Here is a 26,096-nt window from a genome sequence, read left to right on the forward strand (position 1 = left end):
CCGAAATGTTCATGATCTAACCTTCATTAAAATGAACCAATCATGGATTTCAAATTATTTGGCCCCACCTTCCCCTGCTGAAACGTAGCTTGCCGGAAAAATGTCTTGCTTTTGGCCTCCTCTTACTGACTTCTCCAATACCTCCATTTGCAGCTGCACCAGTCCACCATAGGCCATTTTTATACCTCCCTAAATGGGCTGACTCCCCCCACAGGGACGTGGTCACCACCTGGTGCAAGCACCCGCGTGAGTGCCGTTTGCCTGGACAGGTGGGTGTGCCCACTCTTGGGCGACGGCACTGGCACAGGGTCCCTCATAGTACAATGAAGTGTCTCTGATGGTGGTGGTGCACAACCAACGTCAGACACACCGTCGTAATATGAGGGGCCCTCTGCCAGTACTGCCGCCCATGAGAGAGTGTTCCCCCCAGCTCGAACAGTGCTCTACCACTTGCAAAACTTACAGTTGTCCTCCACTGAACAAAGCAATGCCGCCTGTTTAGTCCTGTTACCAATTTTGAACTGCATTTAGCCTACTTTATTATTTGGGCCTACTAACTGTGTCTGCCACTCATCACAGTTGTCCTCCACTGAACAAAGCAATGCCGCCTGTTTAGTCCTGTTACCAATTTTGAACTGCATTTAGGCTACTTTATTATTTGGGCCTACTAACTGTGTCTGCCACTCATTACAGTTTTCCTCCACTGAACAAAGCAATGCCGCCTGTTTAGTCCTGTTACCACATTTGAACTGCATTTAGCCCACTTTATTATTTGGGCCTGTATCTGTGTTTCCTCCTCATCCTGCCCATAGCCCAGCCACTGCTAGATGAGTCTGCTGGCACATTGACCCAGACCACTACATTCCCCTTGCACTCTACACATCCAGAATCTGACCCTCCTGAAAGTCAGGTTCCCGTTCCCGCATACTATACCACCTTGCACGGGGACAAAGAGGAAGGTGCAGATAAAAGTGCAGGTTCCTTCATCAGGTGGGGGGGCATACTCGTTGGTGGCATCACTGGCACAGGGCCCCTCAAAGTACGCAAAAGTGTCTCTGCCGGTGGGAGGCGCCACCCGCCGTCAAACACACCACCGTACTATGAGGGGCCCTGTGCCAGTGCCAATGCCAATGAGTGGGCCCCCCTGCTTGCTCAGGATCACAGCACTTGCAAAGTTGAAATACTTACCTCTCCCTGCTCCACCGCCGTGACGTATTCTGCGTTTCTTGGGCCCACGAAAATCTTGAGCCAGCCCTACCCCCCCACAACTTTAGCCAAATAACCCCCAGTTTTCAATGCCTAACTATTATTATAAAGTAAATTAAGATTGACAAGCTTTAGTAGTAAGAATTGATGTTTTTGGCATTAAAATGGGCACTGTAGGTGTTTTCCTGTCCTCCACTCTCTGCCGACTTTGATTCCCCATTGACTTGCATTGGGTTTCGTGTTTCAGTCGGCCCCCGACTTTTCGCAATAATCGGCCGATTTCACCCGACCCGACTTTTGACAAAGTTGGGTTTCGCGAAAACCTATCTCGATCCGAAAAAACTAAAAGTCGCTCAACTCTACTTCTTGGTGTTGGGCTAGTGATGCCTCTTGTTAATGGTGTTGCAGTCTCTGTGGCCTTTCAGAATAGGTAAAGTGTATATACTGACAGACATGGGACACTTAGATTGCACACAGGGGGACGTTCTGTCATTAAGCATGGGACTTATGAAGGTAACTGCTTGCACCAGATATTTTTAAGGGCTTCATAGCAAAAGGGGTGAATACATAAGTACTATCCAAATTTGTGTTATTTGAACCCATAAATTTAATCTATGTTTTTCTCACTTCACCAACTTAGATTACTTAGTGCTGATGCATCACACACAAATCGGATTACAAAATATTTAAAACAGGTTGTAATGTAAAACAAATAGTAAAAAGCTAAGGGGCTTTTGTAGATCCCATAACTGTACCTGGACTGATATTTTTAGTATTGTTCTCATATAGCGCATTGAGTTTTCCTCAGACCTGTGGATGGCGCTACATGAATATAATGCTATGCCCATGATTATATAACATTTGTGACCTCTACTGTTATCACAAGGCCTGCTCTTATGACAGTTCTTTTTACTATGTCCCGAGGGCAGTCATTATATTATAATGTAATTTTACTGTGTAACCATGGTTTTTATTATTGTATTATTGCTTATTGCTCTCCATAGTATAATGGCCTACATTACTTCCAGAGAAGTTCTACCTCTGGAGACGCTTTACTATATGGTACAGAGAATTGCATAAATAATAAATGGCCGTATAATAATCTGCGAGGTGGAATGACGTACCAGTCACCCTGAGGCAGATCTGGAGGCTCCAGAATCCACATATACAGTCTTATAAGGCCAGATTCATACATACATGTTTCAACGTCTGAGTACGGCCTGGTCATGAGAATCCTGATTTAAAATTAACAGCTTCAAGGGAATATATAAAGTTGTGGAATTTGGATCAAGAGACCCACAGCCGGTACATACATCGCAGTCCAAGTACAGATGCTTCAATCCAGCCTTACCTGTATGGAGGTGTTAAAGGTTTTTTCTGGACTATTATATTGATGGTCTATTCTTGGATCCATATAGGATCTGCTGTATATACACAGTCCTGTCCAAAATGTTTAGGCAAGTGTGGAAAAACCAGAGTAGAGTAAGAATGTTTTAAAAATTAGGAGTGTTAATAGTTTATGTTTAACAATTATCAAAATGTAAAGTAAATTAACAAAAAATAAATCTAAATTACATCATATTTAAAGTTTTGCCTTCCAAACAGCATCAGTTCTACTAGATGCTTGACTTGTCACTTGTGCACAGTTTTTGCAGAAACTTGGCAGGGAGGTTGTTCCCAACATTTTGGAGAACTAACCACAGATCTTCAGTGGATGTTGTTTGTGCAAATCCTTCTGTCTGTTCATGTAATATCCCAGACAGACTTGATGATGTTGAGATCAGGGTCATATCATCACTTTCAGGACTCCTTGTTCTTCCTTACACTGAAGATACTTCTTAATGACACTGACTGTATGTTTGGAGTAATTTTGCATGTTCAGTAGATTCTTCTCACTGTGCAATATGCACAGTGACAGTGCACTCTCTCACCGGCTCAGATCAGAAGTAACTAGCTGACAGTAGAGTGCACTGTCAGTGTGCATTGTAAGAAGAGTACCCGTAATGCAGAGAACAGAGACACTCCAGCAAGTGACGTCACACAATGACAAGAATCTACTGATCATATGTCAGAATTGACAACCAGCGCATCCTAAATAGAGCAGGGACTAGCTCAGCCCTTGAAACAGAGGTCACTGATGATGCTTTGTTTAAGGGAGGGGGCAGGGAGCTGTGGCAATAACCTCAGCCTCTGCCCCCTGATGACGTTTTGTTTCAGTATCCCAGCATGCACTGGGATTATCAAACAAAGTATCATTAAAGAGAAAGTAGTGTAAAAAAATAAAGTAGTTAGATAGTGTAGTGAGAGAAAGACAGGGAAATTTAAATTAAAGCATAATAGAACAAATATTAAATACATATACATTTAGGATTAAAATAAATTTGTGTTTTGGGCCACTCGTTTAACCTTATGGGGTTACAAAACTATGTAGAAGATCAAACCATGTACAATTGTACTTTAGCAAAAAGTAGTGAACAGCAGATGTGATTACATATAATTGTATTTGTATTCTATAACCATGAGGACATTGGAGTCTACATTAGACATATTTACAGCATTTGTGTTAGCCCAATATCACTGTATAGCACTAGTGTTATTTTATCATCAAAGAGGATATGTGGTGCCTCTGAGGGTCCAGTCGCCACAGAGGTACTGCACCTCAGCCAGAGGTGTGGTATCCCACTCTCGGGTAAGGAGGGGGCACTATACGGTACCCACCACTAGCATCCAACACCACACCACTCTAGGCCAGGGGATCTGGGCGGACCCTATTTAGGGAGGGCCCCATCTCAGGCTGGAGGGGGAACAAGGAAGAGGGTGTGAATAGAGGAAGAAAACAAGGGTAGGAGACCTAAAAATAGAGTGACAGTTAGAGAGTTGTAAAGAAACAGGAGGTGGAGTTAGTAAGAGGAGTCAGGAAGGCAGTTAGTTGGTGAGAGGAATGAGAGAGAGGAAGGAGAAGAGACAGGAGGTCCTGAGAGAGAGAAGGGGTCCTAGGGGCCAGGGAAGTGAGGAATCCACCCGTGGCACCCGAACCCATGCAGACCGTAGTCGGGTGGAGGGACCAGGTTGCAGTGGGGGACCGGCCTCCAGACTAGTGGAGAAACTGAAGGACAGCTAGCAAACCGGAGGCTGTGGTGTCTGTATGTGCCACAGCCAAATCTACACATATTCGCTAAAAAGGCAGCCACATAGGGTCAAGGGGACCAGCAGGACATTGCATGACAGGACCTGAGGCTGCTGGCTTGGGACACTGTGTGTAAGACGCAGGGCAGGATGACAAGGGCCAGTGCAGAGAGACGACTTGGAAAGGTACACAAGAAGGCGGTCCTGGAAACGTGCACCCAAGTTACCCGAGAGCTGGCTGGACCACTGAACAGAAGACACAGCACTTGTCTTGTCAATGTGACCAACAGACTGTGAGCAAAGGGTGAAGACTGCGCCCTGTTGTGTCCTCAAAGTTATTTACAGCGTCACCTGCCCAGTACTGCAACAGTCACCATCATCATATTTTCCACATACTGTATCTGCCCTGGGGCCCCGCTCTACCCATGGAGAGCTGCACCACATTTGCTGCGTCACCATTGGCCCCAGTGGATATGAACCGCAGCGTCGCCCATCCCTTGCCGAACACCATGGGTGGCATCACTAATTAATCTCCTATAAACTTTTCCCCTTGCATCATTTTTATTGCAGGCCCAGGGCCACGAAGTTGGGTCCCGGCCCCGTGACCTCCCCAAAAAAGAACTGTCCGACCCGGTTCCGAGTACCCCACGGCCCTGGTGGGCGTCGCAGAAACGTCAATTATCCTCTGTCATATATTGGAGAACCATGATGGTGTCCTAGGGCTTGTGGCCCCTTTTGCATTGCTAAATCAGCCACAGGAACATTTATAGATGACTTATTGCCGATCGCCTGTCACGGCTTCAAAGTTTGGCTCTCACATATCCTATTAGACCCTACTAATAATATATCCTGTGCACACACTGGAAACAATACAGTTTATGATTGAATTAAAGGATAGTATAATAGTTCAACCCTAAGCTTAACTGGGGAGCTTGCCCCAGGAAGAAGCCGATAGGCGAAACCCAAGGTCAAGTAGAAGCTAGCGTGCTGCTATGTGTTTTTAAATAATTTATTATTGTGAGTATAATAAAGCACTCCCAATTAGAAGCAAATTTTCTAGCAGTTCTGCTCTGTATTCAGTTGCTGTTTAAGGGAAACTCGTTATAATAGTCTTGGCAGTGATTGCTTGAGGAACTATTGGTCCTAGTATTGGATGAATACACGGATGCTCAATGTGTGACTAAGAGGGAAGATTCCAGATGATGTGGATTCTTTTTTAAAAATTATAGATGTGCGAAAATTCAATTTTATCTGTTTTACTTTGAAGCGCTTTTGCTGTTTTATTGAGCTTTACATTGCTCCGATCTTACTGGTGTCCTTGCAGTGGATTGAGTGGTTGGTTAAATAATCATAATGATATAATAAAAGAGCTTTTTGTAAAGATTCTATTATTAGGAAATAGTAAAGACATAGATGATGTGTGAAAAAGGTGTGTAGAGTGCGCAGAAGAAAGAGGTGTGTAGAGCGTTAAGAAAAGGATTAATGGGGGAGTGAAAGATGTGTGCAGAAGAGGCATTGAGGGGACGTGGGAGAGGAGTGTAGAATGTGAAAAAGAAGCATGGAGGGGACACGGGAGAGGAGTGTAGAATGTGAAGAAGAGGCACGGAGGGGACATTGGAGAGGAGTGTAGAATGTGAAGAAGAGGCATGGAGGAGACATTGGAGAGGAGTGTAGAATGTGAAAAAGAAGCATGGAGGGGACATGGGAGAGGAGTGTAGAATGTGAAGAAGAGGCATAGAGGGGACAGGGGAGAGGAGTGTAGAATGTGAAGAAGAGGCATGGAGGGGACATGGGAGAGGAGTGTAGAATGTGAAGAAGAGGCATGGAGGGGACACGGGAGAGGAGTGTAGAATGTGAAAAAGAAGAACGGAGGGGACACGGGAGAGAAGTGTAGAATGTGAAGAAGATGCATGGAGGGGACATGGGAGAGGAGTGTAGAGGGGACATTGGAGATGATTGTAGAATGTGAAGAAGAGGCATGGAGGGAACGTGGGAGAGGAGTGTAGAATGTGAAGAAGAGGCATTGAGGGAACACTGGAGATGATTGTTGTATGTGAAGAAGAGGCATGGAGGGGACACGAGAGAGGAGTGTAGAATGTGAAGAAGAGGCATAGAGGGGACAGGGGAGAGGAGTGTAGAATGTGAAGAAGAGGCATGGAGGGGACATGGGAGAGGAGTGTAGAATGTGAAAAAGAAGCATGGAGGGGACACGGGAGAGGAGTGTAGAATGTGAAAAAGAAGAACGGAGGGGACACGGGAGAGAAGTGTAGAATGTGAAGAAGATGCATGGAGGGGACATGGGAGAGGAGTGTAGAATGTGAAGAAGAAGCATGGAGGGGACATGGGAGAGGAGTGTAGAATGTGAAAAAGAAGCATGGAGGGGACATGGGAGAGGAGTGTAGAATGTGAAGAAGAGGCATAGAGGGGACAGGGGAGAGGAGTGTAGAATGTGAAGAAGAGGCATGGAGGGGACATGGGAGAGGAGTGTAGAATGTGAAGAAGAGGCATGGAGGGGACATGGGAGAGGAGTGTAGAGGGGACATTGGAGATGATTGTAGAATGTGAAGAAGAGGCATGGAGGGAACGTGGGAGAGGAGTGTAGAATGTGAAGAAGAGGCATTGAGGGAACACTGGAGATGATTGTTGTATGTGAAGAAGAGGCATGGAGGGGACACGAGAGAGGAGTGTAGAATGTGAAGAAGAGGCATGGAAGGGACATGGGAGAGGAGTGTAGAATGTGAAGAAGAGGCATGGAGGGGACATGGGAGAGGAGTGTAGAATGTGAAGAAGAGGCATGGAGGGGACACGAGAGAGGAGTGTAGAATGTGAAGAAGAGGCATGGAGGGGACACGAGAGAGGAGTGTAGAATGTGAAGAAGAGGCATGGAGTGGACATGGGAGAGGAGTGTAGAATGTGAAGAACAGGCATGGAGTGGACATGGGAGAGGAGTGAAGAATGTGAAGAACAGGCATGGAGTGGACATGGGAGAGGAGTGAAGAATGTGAAAAAGAAGCATGGAGGGGACATGGGAGAGGAGTGTAGGATGTGAAGAAGAGGCATAGAGGGGACATGGGAGAGGAGTGTAGAATGTGAAGAAGAGGCATGGAGGGGACATGGGAGAGGAGTGTAGAATGTGAAGAAGAGGCATGGAGGGGACATTGGAGACGATTGTAGAATGTGAAGAAGAGGCATGGAGGGGACATGGGAGACGAGTGTAGAATGTGAAGAAGAGGCATGGAGGGGACATGAGAGAGGAGTGTAGAATGTGAAGAAGAGGCATGGAGGGGACATGGGAGAGGAGTGTAGAGGGGACATTGGAGATGATTGTAGAATGTGAAGAAGAGGCATGGAGGGAACGTGGGAGAGGAGTGTAGAATGTGAAGAAGAGGCATGGAGGGGACACGAGAGAGGAGTGTAGAATGTGAAGAAGAGGCATGGAGGGGACATGGGAGAGGAGTGTAGAGGGGACATTGGAGATGATTGTAAAATGTGAAGAAGAGGCATGGAGGGAACGTGGGAGAGGAGTGTAGAATGTGAAGAAGAGGCATTGAGGGAACACTGGAAATGATTGTTGTATGTGAAGAAGAGGCATGGAGGGGACACGAGAGAGGAGTGTAGAATGTGAAGAAGAGGCATGGAGGGGACATGGGCGAGGAGTGTAGAATGTGAAGAAGAGGCATGGAGGGCACATGGGAGAGGAGTGTAGAATGTGAAGAAGAGGCATGGAGGGGACACGAGAGAGGAGTGTAGAATGTGAAAAAGAAGCATGGAGGGGACATGGGAGAGGAGTGTAGAATGTGAAGAAGAGGCATAGAGGGGACAGGGGAGAGGAGTGTAGAATGTGAAGAAGAGGCATGGAGGGGACATGGGAGAGGAGTGTAGAATGTGAAGAAGAGGCATGGAGGGGACATGGGAGAGGAGTGTAGAGGGGACATTGGAGATGATTGTAGAATGTGAAGAAGAGGCATGGAGGGAACGTGGGAGAGGAGTGTAGAATGTGAAGAAGAGGCATTGAGGGAACACTGGAGATGATTGTTGTATGTGAAGAAGAGGCATGGAGGGGACACGAGAGAGGAGTGTAGAATGTGAAGAAGAGGCATGGAGGGGACATGGGAGAGGAGTGTAGAATGTGAAGAAGAGGCATGGATGGGACATGGGAGAGGAGTGTAGAATGTGAAGAAGAGGTATGGAGGGGACACGAGAGAGGAGTGTAGAATGTGAAGAAGAGGCATGGAGGGGACACGAGAGAGGAGTGTAGAATGTGAAGAAGAGGCATGGAGTGGACATGGGAGAGGAGTGTAGAATGTGAAGAACAGGCATGGAGTGGACATGGGAGAGGAGTGAAGAATGTGAAGAACAGGCATGGAGTGGACATGGGAGAGGAGTGAAGAATGTGAAAAAGAAGCATGGAGGGGACATGGGAGAGGAGTGTAGAATGTGAAGAAGAGGCATAGAGGGGACATGGGAGAGGAGTGTAGAATGTGAAGAAGAGGCATGGAGGGGACATGGGAGAGGAGTGTAGAATGTGAAGAAGAGGCATGGAGGGGACATTGGAGACGATTGTAGAATGTGAAGAAGAGGCATGGAGGGGACATGGGAGACGAGTGTAGAATGTGAAGAAGAGGCATGGAGGGGACATGAGAGAGGAGTGTAGAGGGGACATTGGAGATGATTGTAGAATGTGAAGAAGAGGCATGGAGGGGACATGGGAGACGAGTGTAGAATGTGAAGAAGAGGCATGGAGGGGACATGAGAGAGGAGTGTAGAATGTGAAGAAGAGGCATGGAGGGGACATGGGAGAGGAGTGTAGAGGGGACATTGGAGATGATTGTAGAATGTGAAGAAGAGGCATGGAGGGAACGTGGGAGAGGAGTGTAGAATGTGAAGAAGAGGCATGGAGGGGACACGAGAGAGGAGTGTAGAATGTGAAGAAGAGGCATGGAGGGGACACGGGAGAGGAGTGTAGAATGTGAAGAAGAGGCATGGAGGGGACATGGGAGAGGAGTGTAGAGGGGACATTGGAGATGATTGTAGAATGTGAAGAAGAGGCATGGAGGGAACGTGGGAGAGGAGTGTAGAATGTGAAGAAGAGGCATTGAGGGAACACTGGAAATGATTGTTGTATGTGAAGAAGAGGCATGGAGGGGACACGAGAGAGGAGTGTAGAATGTGAAGAAGAGGCATGGAGGGGACATGGGCGAGGAGTGTAGAATGTGAAGAAGAGGCATGGAGGGCACATGGGAGAGAAGTGTAGAATGTGAAGAAGAGGCATGGAGGGGACACGAGAGAGGAGTGTAGAATGTGAAGAAGAGGCATGGAGGGGACACGAAAGAGGAGTGTAGAATGTGAAGAAGAGTCATGGAGGGGACATGGGAGAGGAGTGTAGAATGTGAAGAACAGGCATGGAGTGGACATGGGAGTGGAGTGAAGAATGTGAAAAGAAGCATGGAGGGGACATGGGAGAGGAGTGTAGAATGTGAAGAAGAGGCATAGAGGGGACATGGGAGAGGAGTGTAGAATGTGAAGAAGAGGCATGGAGGGGACATGGGAGAGGAGTGTAGAATGTGAAGAAGAGGCATGGAGGGGACATTGGAGACGATTGTAGAATGTGAAGAGGCATGGAGGGGACATGGGAGACGAGTGTAGAATGTGAAGAAGAGGCATGGAGGGGACATGAGAGAGGAGTGTAGAATGTGAAGAAAAGGCATGGAAGGGACATGGGAGAGGAGTGTAGAGGGGACATTGGAGATGATTGTAGAATGTGAAGAAGAGGCATGGAGGGAACGTGGGAGAGGAGTGTAGAATGTGAAGAAGAGGCATGGAGGGGACACGAGAGAGGAGTGTAGAATGTGAAGAAGAGGCATGGAGGGGACATGGGAGAGGAGTGTAGAATGTGAAGAAGAGGCATGGAGGGGACATGGGAGAGGAGTGTAGAATGTGAAGAAGAGGCATGGAGGGGACACGAGAGAGGAGTGTAGAATGTGAAGAAGAGGCATGGAGGGGACACGAGAGAGGAGTGTAGAATGTGAAGAAGAGGCATGGAGGGGACATGGGAGAGGAGTGTAGAATGTGAAGAAGAGGCATGGAGGGGACATGGGAGAGGAGTGTAGAATGTGAAGAACAGGCATGGAGTGGACATGGGAGAGGAGTGTAGAATGTGAAAAAGAAGCATGGAAGGGACATGGGAGAGGAGTGCAGAATGTGAAGAAGAGGCATGGAGGGGACATGGGAGAGGAGTGTAGAATGTGAAGAAGAGGCATGGAGGGGACATTGGAGATGATTGTAGAATGTGAAGAAGAGGCATGGAGGGGACATTGGAGAGGAGTGTAGAATGTGAAGAAGAGGCATGGAGGGGACATTGGAGATGAGTAGAATGTTAAGAAGAGGCATGGAGGTGGTGTGAAAAATGTGTAAACCACAAAGAAGCGTCATGAAGGGGGGCGTGAAAGAAGCGAGCAGAGCACCAAGAAGACGCATGGAGGGAATATGAAAGAAGCGTAAAGTGCAAAGAAGAAGCATGGAGAGGATGTGAAAGAGGTATGTAGAGTGCAAAGAGGCATGGAGAAGAGACATAGAGGTGGCATGAAAGCTGTGTGTAGCGCACAGAAGAGGCATAGAAGTGGAGCGCCCCCACTGCCGCAGGGCCGAGGGGTACCCGGTACCGGGCCTCTGAGTCTCTGTTCTGGGGTTGTCACGGTGGCTAGACCCTGTCCGTGACCCTGCTGGTCAGTGGGAGACGTCCGGTGAGTGAGTGGTGGTGAATGATGGTGTAGTCGTGAAGTGCCGGTCGCAGTAAATAACGAGGACACAGGGGTGCAGTCTCTTTACCTCTTTACTGAAGATCTCTGGGTCCTCAGTCTGGAATCCGGATAACCAGGCTGCGCAAGTCCGGCCGGTCCAATGGCACCTCCAGAGTTCTCTTTGCAGGTGGAAATCTGTGCCTTCCTGCTAGCGCTATGTGTTGTAGTCCTTCCCTGCAGTGCTTACGGGATAGTACCCCACAACTGTTGTGTCTGTTTCTGATGTTCCCTCACAACTCGATTAGATGATGTTCTGCTAATCTCCCGTCCCTCCCGATGTTCTGGTTGGGACGGCACCCGTATGACGGGTAGGCTCGGAGCTCTTCCGGGACCCTAGAGTCGCCCCTCTCCACAGGTTGCTCCCTATGTCTTCTTAGGTGATTTGGTGTGAGACAGCCCGCCTATGACTGACTGTCCTGCCGTTGGTTTGAAGTATTGCTTGAAGCTAGATATATAAATACTTCCTCGGCGTTCCGGCCACCGGTTGTGCGCCTCAGTAGGATGTTGCCTCGGTCTTACAGCACGACTCCTACTGGTATTCTCCTATTTGCTTCGATCTCGTTTCTCACTCAGCACAATCTATCTCGCTTCTTATCCTTTCTTTGGGCACCGCCGCTATTCTGTGCAGGCACGGTCCCGTGACGTTCTTCCTTGGAGCCAGGTCTCCATCAGGGTCCCAAACCTGACAGAGGCCCTACCGAATCTTCCCCTGCAACACCCTCTGCCACAAGGTGTTGCCTGGTTCCCATCCAGTCAGCTTTCTCCCTAACTTCCTGCCTGACCCCCAGTTTTACCAGTATGTGAGGAGTGGCCTAATGAATAGAACCCTTAGCTCCGCCTGGAGGCCCGACTGTGAAATGTATTGGTGTCTGTGATACCTGGTCAGATGAACTCCTTCAGTGCCATCAGACGTACCATGGCTCCCCTTAGTGGCGGAGCCCCAGTACTGCAACGACCAGGACTCTGGGGCGCTGCAGAAGGGTCATAGAAACAATGTTTAGAGCCTGAAGAAGAGGAATGGAGGGGCATAGAAGTGGTGTGTAGAGCCCAAAGAAGTTCTTGCATTGTCTTAATAATCTGATGAAAAGATTGAATCATTTAAATTTTAAGCTGATCAATAAATGGCTATGTGCGCACAGAGATTCTTACAATTTTTTGTTCAGAAATTGAGTGGGAACTGAGAGGAAACTCTTCAATTTCTCCTTCAAAATGCAAAACTCCTCAAAAACATAGAGGTTCGGCTCAGCTTCTGATTTAGGAAAAAAAACTTTACAAAATGACTCTGTGCAATGAGTAATGCTGCAAGAGATGTCTGATTATATCCAGAGAAGATGGGGGCTGATTACTGTAGGGGAGGGATTTTTTATAACCTGGATGTGGTAATTATGTAGTACAAGAGATAATCACTGCAAGGGGGAACGAGATAATAATTGGGGTGGCAACATTATTTATTAATATTCTATGGGGGGATTATTACTGCAAGTAAGTGATTCTGATCGAGTGTTTAAGAAGAGTCAAATGGAGTCAAATGCAGCGACTTTCCACTCCATAATTAGATATTAAGTGTAACTTGCTTGCTTATTGTTAATCACGCTATTAACAATACAGTAAGTAAGCCATTTTTTAATCATTTCTATCGATACAGCAGAAAGAAGTAGAGTATTTATGACGTTAGTTATTACAAACCTCACCTCGGACATGCGCTATGTGTTGAAAGGAGCGGATGGTTTTTAATTCGAGTTTGCTGAGTTTGCCAAATTTTCCCCGAAAATTTGATTTGTGGACATTATATTCGCTTGGATCCCAATACTGAATAGATATCTGTAGGGGAGAGCAGAGATAGAGAGAAAATCCTGCTGACCATAAGAGCTTACAATGTACGGGAGAGAGGACACCACTGACCATAATAACTTACCCTCTACAGAAGAAAGAGAGAGATGATCCCGCTGACCATAAGAACTTACTCTTTACAAGAGAGAGAGAACCCCACTGACCATAAGAACTTACCCTCTACAGAAGAGAGAAAGAGAGAGATGATCCAGATCAGAAGGTTGCATGTTCAAATCACGTCGGGGTCAAGTAGCTCTCCATAATTTCCCTCGGGATCAATAAAGTGTATCGTATCGTATCGTATGACTCTAAGAGCTTGCACTCTACAGGTGAGAGAGAGCACACCGCTGACCATAAGAGCTTACACTCTACAGGAGAGAGGACCCTGCTGATCATAAGAGCTTACACTCTACATGAGAGAAAGGACCATGGAGACCATAAAAACTTACCCTCTACAGGAGAGAGCCCTCCGCTGACCATAAAAACGTACTCTCTACAGGAGGGAGTGAGCACTCCGCTGACCATAAGAACTTACCCTCTGCAGGAGAGGACCACGCTGACCATAAGAGCGAACACTCTACAGAAGACAGAAAGAGAGAGTACCCTGCTGACCATAAGAACTTCCACTCTTCAAGAAGGGAGAGAGGACCCCGCTGACCATAAGAGCTTACACTCTACAGGAGAGAAAGGACCTTGCAGACCATAAAAACTTACCCTCTACAGGAGAGAGAGAGCACTCTGCTGACCATAAGAACTTGCCCTTTGCAGGAGAGAGAGGACCACGCTGACCATAAGAGTTTACACTCTACAGAAGACAAAAAGAGAAAGTACCCTGCTGAGCTTACACTCTTCAAGACAGGAGAGAGCATCCCGGTGACCCCAAGAGCTTACACTCTACAGGAGAGAGAGCACCTTTCTGAAAATAAGAACTTACTCCCCACAAGAGACAGAGAATACCCTGCTGACCATAAGAACGTACCCTCTACAGGAGAGAGAGAGAGCACTCCACTGACCATAAGAGCTTACAATCTTCAAAAGTAGAGAGAGGATCCTGCTGACAATAAGAGCTTACACTCTACAGAGACAGAAAAAGAGAGAGGACCCCACTGATCATAAGATCTTGCACTCTACAGGCGAGAGAGAGGACCCCGCCGATCATAAGAGCTTGCACTTGTGGCACCCCAGGATCTTGGTCGTCACAGTAGCATTGCTTTCCTCACGGGGAGAGTGATGTTACGCTTGAAGACAAGAAGGGATAACTGCAACCAGGTACCACAAACATGCAACACATTCACACTCCAGGCCACCAGGGGGAGCTTTTGATCCTACTTACTAGGTGACTCTATATATATATATATATATATATATATATATATATATATATATATATATAACTGGTAGTCTGTAGGGAGAGTGAGAACAGTCTTGGCAGGAAACAGACTGAATCAGTCTGAGGCAGAGGAAGGTTTTACGGAGCTGTGTAGCGGCAGTGCAGCAGTTCCTGGACAGAGACATTCAGAAAGCTGAATACCTTGCAGAGAGCGTGCAGGAGAGCAAAGCACAGGAGAAGATATCAGGGGTAGATCAGCCCCGACTAGCAGGCTGCCTCCTTCTGAGGCGCAGAAACCGGTAGCCGGAACACTAAGGATGGTAAGGCCCTCCACGACTTACATTAGAGACCGGCAGGACAGCTGAACTCTACGTTACCCGTCCGACCTAACACCCAGGAGGCACGGTGGCACCCCTCAGAGGCCGGCGCGTGCTAGAATCTCTATACACAGTCTCAAGCCACCAATCATACGGGTTATGTCCTAACCTACCCGGGGGACAGAGAGAGATTATATCTGAGAGGACCTTATGTGAAACAGTAAGGGACTACACCGCCACGGCGCTAAAGGAAGGCTTTTGATTTCCACCTGGGTAAGGGGACTCCTAACTTGCCTTCAAGCCAGCCAGACCCTGCCTGCCCTGTGATCTGGTGCTCTGGACTGTGGATGCTGAAGTCTTCAGTAAACCAAGGTAAAGAGACTGCAACCTTGTGTCCTTGTTCTTTACTGCACTCCTCACCATCTTCCATCTACACCACGGAAGCCCTGGGGATATACTTCACCTGTTGGAAGTAATACCATCTAGCTGCCATAACATCACCCCAGAGGACTCCTTAAAGCAGCATCGGTCCAAACTGGCCAAATACCACAGGTGGCGTCACGAACACAAACTCTATTTCCTTTAAAGACCTTTCCCTTTAACGTTGATGCCCAGGGCCACGGACCGGGTCGCCACCGTGACATCCCCCTGTGAACCGCAGGACCAGGTACCGACTACCCCACGGCCCTGTGGGCACGTCAACCTTTTGGCGTCAAGAACAGGATGGACTGACCGAGCAAATCGGGTCATGTGCGCCTAAAAGACTGTGCCAGAACTGTGCTTTATTGAGAGACTGTTGTGAAAGACATAAATTGCCACCAAAACCGCCGCCATTATAGCGCCATGAGGAGCGCCGGAGAAGAAGGGCGTGCCAGTATAGGAGGAGACTACCAAAGCGGCGCGAACAGTGATGAATGCCCCCTACGAATATTATTATACGACAAGGATGTGCCCATCTGCCAAAGAGGTCCGCCTCCTGATGCTTTGGCGGCAACAAGGAGGAGAAGAAGCCCTGCCCCGAGGAGACAGAGAAGCAGCGTGCCCATGTGGCCACCGACCCGGAAGATGAGATGGTGACCAGCGGGTACCTGAAAGACGGCGAAGCGATCCAGGACTATCCCAGGCCAACGGAGGAGGACCCAGACCTGCCGCTGGCGGAGGATTCGGATTTCCTGGGGACACCGATGGAGGAACTGAGCCGCCAGCTCCTGGACACAGAGCTGACCGCGGTGAAGAAATGGAAGTCGGCCCTGTGTGTCATGTTCTCAATGGCAAGAGAACATAGCTTCAGCATATATAGGAACTAGCTCTTGGAAGATGGGAACTGAGCTGACCATGAACTAAACCTAACGCACAACTAGCAGTGGCCGGGTAGCATGCCTACGTTGATTCTAGATGCCCAGCACCAGCCGGAGGACTAAATAATGCTAGCAGAGGAAAATATTAGTCCTAGCTCACCTCTAGAGAAATACCCCGAAAGGAGACAGAGGCCCCCCACATGTATTGGCGGTGAATTAAGATGAAATAACAAACGTAGTATGAAAATAGGTTTAGCAAATTTGAGGTCCACTTACTACATAGCAGAAGACAGAAAGGACACTTTCATGGTCAGCTGAAAACCCTATCAAAACACCATCCAGAAATTACTTTAAAACTCTGGCATTAACTCATAACACCAGAGTGGCAATTCCTGTTCACAAGAGCTTTCCAGACACAGTAACGAAACTACAGCTGTGAACTGGAACAAAAATGCAAAAACAAACATGGACAAGAGTCCAACTTATCTAGTAGTTGTCTAGGAGCAGGAACAAGCACAGAGAGGCTTCTGATAACATTGATGACCGGCAAGCAACTAACAGAGCAGCAAGGTTATATAGCGACTCCCACATCTTGATGGGAACAGGTGAACAGAGAAGATGAAGACACCAGTTCAATTCCACCAGTAGCCACCGGGGGAGCCCAGAATCCAAATTCACAACAGTACCCCCCCCCTCAAGGAGGGGGCACCGAACCCTCACCAGAACCACCAGGGCGATCAGGATGGGCCCTATGAAAGGCACGAACCAAATCAGAGGCATGAACATCAGATGCATTCACCCAAGAATTATCCTCCTGGCCGTATCCCTTCCACTTGACCAGATACTGGAGTCTCCGTCTGGAAACACGAGAGTCTAAGATTTTCTCCACAACGTACTCCAACTCACCCTCAACCAACACCGGAGCAGGAGGCTCAACGGAAGGCACAACCGGTACCTCATACCTGCGCAATAATGACCGATGAAAAACGTTATGAATAGAAAAGGATGCAGGGAGGTCCAAACGGAAGGAAACAGGGTTAAGAATCTCCAATATCTTATACGGGCCGATGAACCGAGGCTTAAACTTAGGAGAAGAGACCCTCATAGGGACAAAACGAGAAGACAACCACACCAAATCCCCAACACAAAGCCGAGGACCAACACGACGGTGGCGGTTGGCAAAAAGCTGAGTCTTCTCCTGGGACAACCTCAAATTGTCCACCACCTGCCCCCAGATCTGATGCAATCTCTCCACCACAGCATCCACTCCAGGACAATCCGAAGATTCCACCTGACCAGAGGAAAATCGAGGATGAAACCCCGAATTACAGAAAAACGGGGACACCAAAGTGGCAGAGCTGGCCCGATTATTGAGAGCGAACTCTGCCAATGGCAAAAAAGCAACCCAATCATCCTGGTCAGCAGACACAAAACACCTCAGATATGTCTCCAGGGTCTGATTAGTCCGCTCGGTCTGGCCATTCGTCTGAGGATGGAAAGCGGACGAAAAAGATAAATCTATGCCCATCCTAGCACAGAATGCCCGCCAAAATCTAGACACGAATTGGGTCCCTCTGTCAGAAATGATATTCTCAGGAATACCATGCAAACGAACAACATTTTGAAAAAACAGAGGAACCAACTCGGAAGAAGAAGGCAACTTGGGCAGAGGAACCAAATGGACCATCTTAGAGAAACGGTCACACACCACCCAGATGACAGACATCTTCTGAGAAACAGGCAGATCTGAAATAAAATCCATCGAGATGTGCGTCCAAGGCCTCTTAGGAATAGGCAAGGGCAACAATAATCCACTAGCCCGAGAACAACAAGGCTTGGCCCGAGCACAAACGTCACAAGACTGCACAAAGCCTCGCACATCTCGTGACAGGGAAGGCCACCAAAAAGACCTTGCCACCAAATCCCTGGTACCAAAAATGCCAGGATGACCTGCCAACGCAGAAGAATGAACCTCAGAGATGACTCTACTGGTCCAATCATCAGGAACAAACAGTTTATCAGGTGGGCAACGATCCGGTCTATCCGCCTGAAACTCCTGCAAGGCCCGCCGCAGGTCTGGAGAAACGGCTGACAATACCACTCCATCCTTAAGGATACCTGTGGACTCAGAGTTACCAGGCGAGTCAGGCTCAAAACTCCTAGAAAGGGCATCCGCCTTAACATTCTTAGAACCCGGTAGGTATGACACCACAAAATTAAACCGAGAGAAAAATAATGACCAGCGCGCCTGTCTAGGATTCAGGCGCCTGGCGGTCTCAAGATAAATCAAATTTTTGTGGTCAGTCAATACCACCACCTGATGTCTGGCCCCCTCAAGCCAATGGCGCCACTCCTCAAAAGCCCACTTCATGGCCAAAAGCTCCCGATTCCCAACATCATAATTCCGCTCAGCGGGCGAAAATTTACGGGAAAAGAAGGCACAAGGCCTCATCACGGAGCAGTCAGAACTTTTCTGCGACAACACTGCCCCAGCTCCGATCTCAGAAGCGTCGACCTCAACCTGAAAAGGTAGAGCAACATCAGGCTGACGCAACACAGGGGCAGAGGAAAAACGGCGCTTAAGCTCCCGAAAGGCCTCCACAGCGTCAGGGGACCAATCAGCAACATCAGCACCCTTCTTAGTCAAATCGGTCAATGGCTTAGCAATATCCGAAAAACCAGCAATAAATCGACGATAAAAGTTAGCAAAGCCCAAAAATTTCTGAAGACTCTTAAGAGAAGAGGGCTGCGTCCAATCACAAATAGCTTGAACCTTGACAGGATCCATTTCAATGGAAGAGGGAGAAAAAATATATCCCAAAAAGGAAATCCTCTGTACCCCTAAAACACACTTAGAACCCTTCACACACAAAGAATTAGACCGCAAAACCTGGAAAACCCTCCTGACTTGCTGGACATGAGAGTCCCAGTCATCCGAAAAAATCAGAATATCATCCAGATACACAATCATAAATTTATCCAAATAATCGCGAAAAATATCATGCATAAAGGACTGGAAAACTGACGGAGCATTTGAAAGACCAAAAGGCATCACTAAATACTCAAAGTGGCCCTCGGGCGTATTAAATGCGGTTTTCCACTCATCCCCCTGCCTGATTCGCACCAAATTATACGCCCCACGAAGGTCAATCTTAGAGAACCACTTGGCCCCCTTTATGCGAGCAAACAAATCAGTCAGCAACGGCAATGGGTATTGATATTTAACAGTGATTTTGTTCAAAAGCCGATAATCGATACATGGTCTCAAAGAGCCGTCTTTTTTTGACACAAAGAAAAAACCGGCTCCTAAGGGAGATGACGATGGACGAATATGTCCCTTTTCCAAGGACTCCTTTATATATTCTCGCATAGCAGCATGTTCAGGCACAGACAGATTAAACAAACGACCCTTTGGGTATTTACTACCCGGGATTAGATCTATGGCACAATCGCACTCTCGGTGCGGAGGTAACGAACCAAGCTTGGATTCTTCAAAGACATCACGATAGTCAGACAGGAACTCAGGAATTTCAGAGGGAATAGATGATGAAATGGAAACCACAGGTACATCCCCATGAGCCCCCTTACATCCCCAGCTCAACACAGACATAGCTCTCCAGTCGAGGACTGGGTTGTGAGATTGCAGCCAAGGCAATCCTAGCACCAAATCATCATGTAGATTATACAGCACCAGAAAGCGAATAATCTCCTGGTGATCCGGATTAATACGCATAGTTACTTGTGTCCAGTATTGTGGTTTATTATTAGCCAATGGGGTGGAGTCAATCCCCTTCAGAGGAATAGGAGTCTCCAAAGGCTCTAAATCATACCCACAGCGTTTGGCAAAGGACCAATCCATAAGACTCAAAGCGGCGCCAGAGTCGACATAGGCGTCCGTGGTAATAGATGACAAAGAGCAAATCAGGGTCACAGATAGAATAAACTTAGACGGTAAGGTGCAAATGGAAACAGATTTATCAAGCTTTTTAGTGCGCTTAGAGCATGCTGATATAACATGAGTAGAATCACCACAATAGAAACACAACCCATTTTTCCGTCTAAAATTCTGCCGCTCGCTTCGGGACAGAATTCTATCACACTGCATACTCTCTGGCGACTTCTCAGTGGACACCGCCAGATGGTGCACTGGTTTGCGCTCCCGCAAACGCCTATCGATCTGAATAGCCATTGTCATGGACTCATTCAGACCCGCAGGCACAGGGAACCCCACCATAACATCCTTAATGGCATCAGAGAGACCCTCTCTGAAAGTCGCCGCCAGGGCGCACTCATTCCACTGAGTAAGCACAGACCATTTACGGAATCTTTGGCAGTAAATTTCCGCTTCATCTTGCCCCTGAGATAGGGACATCAAAGTTTTTTCTGCCTGAAGCTCCAAATGAGGTTCGTCATAAAGCAACCCCAAGGCCAGAAAAAACGCATCCACATTGAGCAACGCAGGATCCCCTGGTGTCAATGAAAAAGCCCAGTCTTGAGGGTCGCCCCGGAGCAAGGAAATCACAATCCTGACCTGCTGTGCAGGGTCCCCGGCAGAGCGAAATTTCAGGGACAAAAATAATTTGCAATTATTTCGAAAATTCTGAAACCCAGATCTATTCCCCGAGAAAAATTCCGGCAAAGGAATTCTCGGCTCAGATACAGGTGCATGACAAACAAAGTCTTGCAAATTTTGTACCTTCGTGGCGAGATTATTCAAACCTGCAGTTACACTCTGAAGATCCATTACAAACAGGTGGACACAGAGCCATTCAAAGATTAGAAGGAGAGAAAAAAAAAAAAAAAAAAAATCTCAGCAGACTTCTTATTTCTCTCCTTTCTCAGCCAAGGATTTTAACCCTTTAGTGGGCCGGTCAAACTGTCATGTTCTCAATGGCAAGAGAACATAGCTTCAGCATATATAGGAACTAGCTCTTGGAAGATGGGAACTGAGCTGACCATGAACTAAACCTAACGCACAACTAGCAGTGGCCGGGTAGCATGCCTACGTTGATTCTAGATGCCCAGCACCAGCCGGAGGACTAAATAATGCTAGCAGAGGAAAATATTAGTCCTAGCTCACCTCTAGAGAAATACCCCGAAAGGAGACAGAGGCCCCCCACATGTATTGGCGGTGAATTAAGATGAAATAACAAACGTAGTATGAAAATAGGTTTAGCAAATTTGAGGTCCACTTACTACATAGCAGAAGACAGAAAGGACACTTTCATGGTCAGCTGAAAACCCTATCAAAACACCATCCAGAAATTACTTTAAAACTCTGGCATTAACTCATAACACCAGAGTGGCAATTCCTGTTCACAAGAGCTTTCCAGACACAGTAACGAAACTACAGCTGTGAACTGGAACAAAAATGCAAAAACAAACATGGACAAGAGTCCAACTTATCTAGTAGTTGTCTAGGAGCAGGAACAAGCACAGAGAGGCTTCTGATAACATTGATGACCGGCAAGCAACTAACAGAGCAGCAAGGTTATATAGCGACTCCCACATCTTGATGGGAACAGGTGAACAGAGAAGATGAAGACACCAGTTCAATTCCACCAGTAGCCACCGGGGGAGCCCAGAATCCAAATTCACAACACCTGTGCAGGAAGGTCGCGCTGGAGGAGTTGCAGTCCGTGCAGCAGCTGACTCCAGCAGCCTCATCAGCGGAGCAGACCGGCATCGGTGGAACCACATCAGACGCAGTTACAGAAAACGACCCTGCCCCGACGAACGATCCCGCTGCAACGACCTCTCCTCCCTCAGTCACTGACCCTGCTCCAGCGATAGCTCCTGCCCCAGATGAAGGCCCTGCTCCGGTGACTCTTACCGCCACCAACGAGACGCTGACAGGCCCGCTCCCAACACCCATAGGTACACCGCTGAAGGTGAGCCCCGAGGAGGTGGTTTTCCAAAGGGACAGTCCACGAGCAGAACCAATCGTTTCCCCTGGGGAGACCCAACTAGAAGGGTCCCATATTGAAGCCCTCACCTGGGAGGAGTATAATCAACGTCTGGTGCTAAAATGGAGGCAGGAAGGAGGGAGTGCGACCCAACGCAAAGCGCAGGCACCTGAAACCCAACGATGTAACAAAATCCCAGCGAAATGGGGTATAGTAGTAGCTTTCCACCTAAAAAAAGGTTGGGGTTTCATTCAGGAGTCGGGACTGCCGACCAAGGTCTATGTCACCCGCCGTGATGTGAAGTTGGAGCGCCCCCAGTAGGGCAATGGGGTACTCGGTACCGGGTCCTTCGGTTCTCAGCGGGGATGTCACGGTGGCTGACCCGGTCCGTGGCCCTAGGGACGTCCGTTATAAATGGGGGAAAGGTCTTTAAAGGGATAATGTTCGTGACGCCACCTGTGGTATTCGGTCAGGGTGACCGACGCTGCTTAGGGGTCCGCTGGGGTGATGTTATGGCAGCTAGATGGTATACCTTCCCACAGGTGAAGTGTATCCCCAGGGCTTCCCAGAGGTGTAGATGGCGATGGTGGATGATGTAAGGCGCAGTGAATAACGAGGACACAAGGTTGCAGTCTCTTTACCTTTACTGAAGGCTTCAGTGTCCACAATCCAGGGTACGGACCACAGGGTAGGCAGAGTCCGGCCGGTCTGAAAGCAAATCCAGAGTCCCCTTTATCCAGGTGGAATTCAATAGCCTTCCTCTAGCGCCTGGGTGTTGTAGTACCTCCCTGCTGAGCTTCTCGGTAAGGTCCTCACAACTATTGCAGATGTTATGTCTCTGTCTCTCTGTCCCCCTGATGAATAGGATAGGACAAACCCGTATGACCGATGGCCTGAGGCTTTTTACAGGGACTCTATCAGGCCCTGGCCCCCACAAGATGCCACCATGCCTCCTGGGGATAAGGTCGGGCAGCCAACGTGGAATTAACTGTCCTGCCAGTCTCTGAAGTAAAGCATAGAGATCCTTACTCCCTCGGTGTTCTGGCTACCGGATTACTGCACCTCAGAAGGAGGGAGCCTTTTACAGGGCAGAACTCCTTCAGGTTTCCTGTCTTTTTTGCTATGACTTCGTTTCTCACTCACTGTAACGCAAATCCCTTCAATGTCTGTTTCTTTGGATGCTGCCGCACGTAGGGCGGGCGCAGCTCTGTGGACCCTCGTCCTCCTCAGACTGCAGTCTGGATCTGACTGGAACTTGTTCCAGCCAGCTTCTGCCTGTCTGGTGCTGACTGGGTGAAACCCAGCTCGCTTCTGCCTAACTTCCTATCCAAACCACCAGTTTTACCTAACTGTGAGGAGTGCCCTAATAGGTAGAAGCATGGCTCCCCCTGGAGGCCTGGAGTGTGAAGTGTGTTGTGATATTTGTGATACCTGGTAAAGAGATCTCCTTCATTGCCTTCAGACGTAACATCACTCCCCCTGGTGGAATAACATTACTGCAATGACCAGGACTCTGGGGCGCTGCTGCCCCCCCCCCCCCCCCCCCGTTAAATCCAGTACTCCCGGACTGGGAAAAGAAAACAACAATACATTAGCAGAAAGACATGCAAAATTTTTGAAATGCTACAAAATAACGTAATCTAACTGTGCTTCCCTTTATGGGAGGTGAGAAACTTCAAGTCAAGTAGATTGTTAACTAGCTATGAAACACAATTACCCGTACAGGTATACTGTCTATTATCTACTAAGTGCAGTTACCCTCTAAGGGTGTACTATCATAAAACCTCAAAGTGCAACTCAATATTTTATTCTTACTCTTCTACACATGCAGGACTATCTATCAACCCCCACGGGCTTACTGCATTTTCCTTCAATTTATTCAAACTCAATTTTATTCAAAATACATCATTTAACATTTTATTCTTGGCTGCATACTATCACTATGTAAACATTATTACTATCTAAATTCAAGTTAATTCTCTAACCCTATAATATATTAACTAAGGGCAAAACCAGTCTTTTCTGAGGTAGTGCAAACAATCAATATACAAGTCAATTATCAACTGTGAAGCAGCAAGAACTTTCACGCTGTCATCAGGAACAGTCTCTCCGAAAAGCTCTGCTTGTAAAACCAGTAGAGAGCACCTTTAAGAAGGTGCAAACTATTTACAAGGACAGTTCAAGAATCATTCACCGTCCATGATTCAAATGTCCTTTAAAGGCAACGATAAAACTTGTGCAAAACAGGTGCAACTAAAACATAGGTTCCCTTTAAACAGGGGACCCCTTTAAGGAAATAACCCTGGACGGGTTCAGTACTTGTAAAGCAGCAAAGAAGGAACAGCGAACTATTTACATTTTGTCAGTTTCTTTTGCTTGAACCATTCTGGAGGTAGTACCGGCAGGGGTAGTCCTGCTGGATATTGGCGACCACCTGGTACTACATAGAGTGCATCCGCACTCCTGTTGGGAGTCTGTGTGCTGACAGTCCTCCATGCCACCGAGGTTTGGGTACACTTAGAACACATGGTGACCGGTGCAGGGTTCACCTGTTCAGGTGGAGCATGCAGTGTTTCCCTTGGTGCGAGTTTAGGGCTGTGAGGTGGCGATGTGGTGGCTTCCAGTTTGTATTTGTAGACATGGAGGGCATACCATCCCTTGTCTCCCCAATGGCGTGTATAGGTGACACGATCACCTGGGTACAAATCCCGGCCTGGGTGTCGTTCCATGAGGTGTGCCTCCACATCACGCCGATTCACAAACACTTCAGGATAGAGGCCCGGTTCCTTAATAAAACCCCAGCCTCCCTGTAGGCGAAAGGTTTTGACGGTTCCGTAACGCTGTGGGCCCCAGTCCTCCTCACTCATCTGCCTGGCCCGAGCTTTAGCTTGCAAGTCTTTTTTGCGGTCAGCCTGGCATCGGCGCTCTGCCTCCCTTTCCCTCTGCTCCTGCCGGAGAGTTTCCTGGCGTTGGTATTGCGCTAGCCCGACCACCTTGATCTCCTCTCCCTCTAGCTGGCCCTCTCCAGCGAACCCAATTAGGCTGGTGGTGGCCCGGGTCCACTTAAATGTCACCCACTCTCCCTGGAAGTCCATCGTCTGCTTAGTGGGCTGCAGCGGGACGTTGGAGGTTTTCAGGGTCTCCCAGGGCCTTTCCCACTCTAGGCGGCTACACACCCGGCCGGGTGGTGGTGGTGGGGGTGAGTCTACGGCCACTAGCAGGGATTCCTCGGCTACTGGGGCAGGGTCAGTGTCATTACCTGCCTCCGCGGCTTCTCCGGTGCCGGTTTCCTCCTCTGCCGGCTGGGGCTCCGGCGGCTGGCTGTTCTGCTGCTCCTCGCTGCCGATGGTTGTGCGATGCCACAAGCTCCGGAGCTGCCGACGCAACTCATCCACTTCCGCTCCAAGAACCTCCTGGTTCATGCAGCCTGGTAGGGTTTTGCTCTGCTCCCATTGGCTGGGACGGTTGTGGGTTTTCTCCCCCCTTCCGGGCAACCTCCGCTCACCATGTTGCCAACCAGGTTCTGCATAATGGCGTCCAGTGGTTCCTGCCCCTCCTCTTCCGGAGGGCGGGCTCTTCTTCCTCCACCATCCCAGACCAGGAGGCGGACCTTCCTCGTTGATGGGCATATCTCTCGGACATAATAGTATCTGTGAGGGGCTTGTTATGACCTGGTGGTTAAGAAGCAACATGGGACAAGCTCTGAGGAGGTGGTATCTGTACTGACCGCAGTTCCTAATCCTAACACCAACACTAGAAGTAGCCGTGGGATGTTCCTGTCACGCCCTAGACACCTCGTCACAGCCTGAGAACTAACTACCCCTAAAGATGGAAACAGAAAGCTATCTTGCCACAGAGAAAACCCCCAAAGGAAAGATAGCCCCCCACAAATATTGACTGTGAGTGGAGAGGGAAATGACATACACAGAATGAAAACAGGATTTAGCAAAGGAGGCCAAAACTACCTAGATAAACAGAACAGGAAAGGACACTGTGCGGTCAGTATAAAAAGCTAAAAAATCCACGCAGAGTTTACAAAAATAATCTCCACACCGACTCACGGTGTGGAGGGCAAATCTGCTTCCTCAGAGCTTCCAGCTAAGTTGAATATATCATACTGAAAAGCTGGACAAGAAAAAACATAACATGAGCTGAGCGATTAAGTCCACAGCAAGTGGACAACAAAAGAACAAGCAAGGACTTATCTTTGCTGAAATGGACAGGCAATCAGAGAAATCCAAGGATAGATCTGAATCCAACCAAGAAACATTGACAGCTGGCAC

Source organism: Ranitomeya variabilis, chromosome 5, assembly GCF_051348905.1.
Source record: "Ranitomeya variabilis isolate aRanVar5 chromosome 5, aRanVar5.hap1, whole genome shotgun sequence".
NCBI lineage: Eukaryota > Metazoa > Chordata > Amphibia > Anura > Dendrobatidae > Ranitomeya > Ranitomeya variabilis.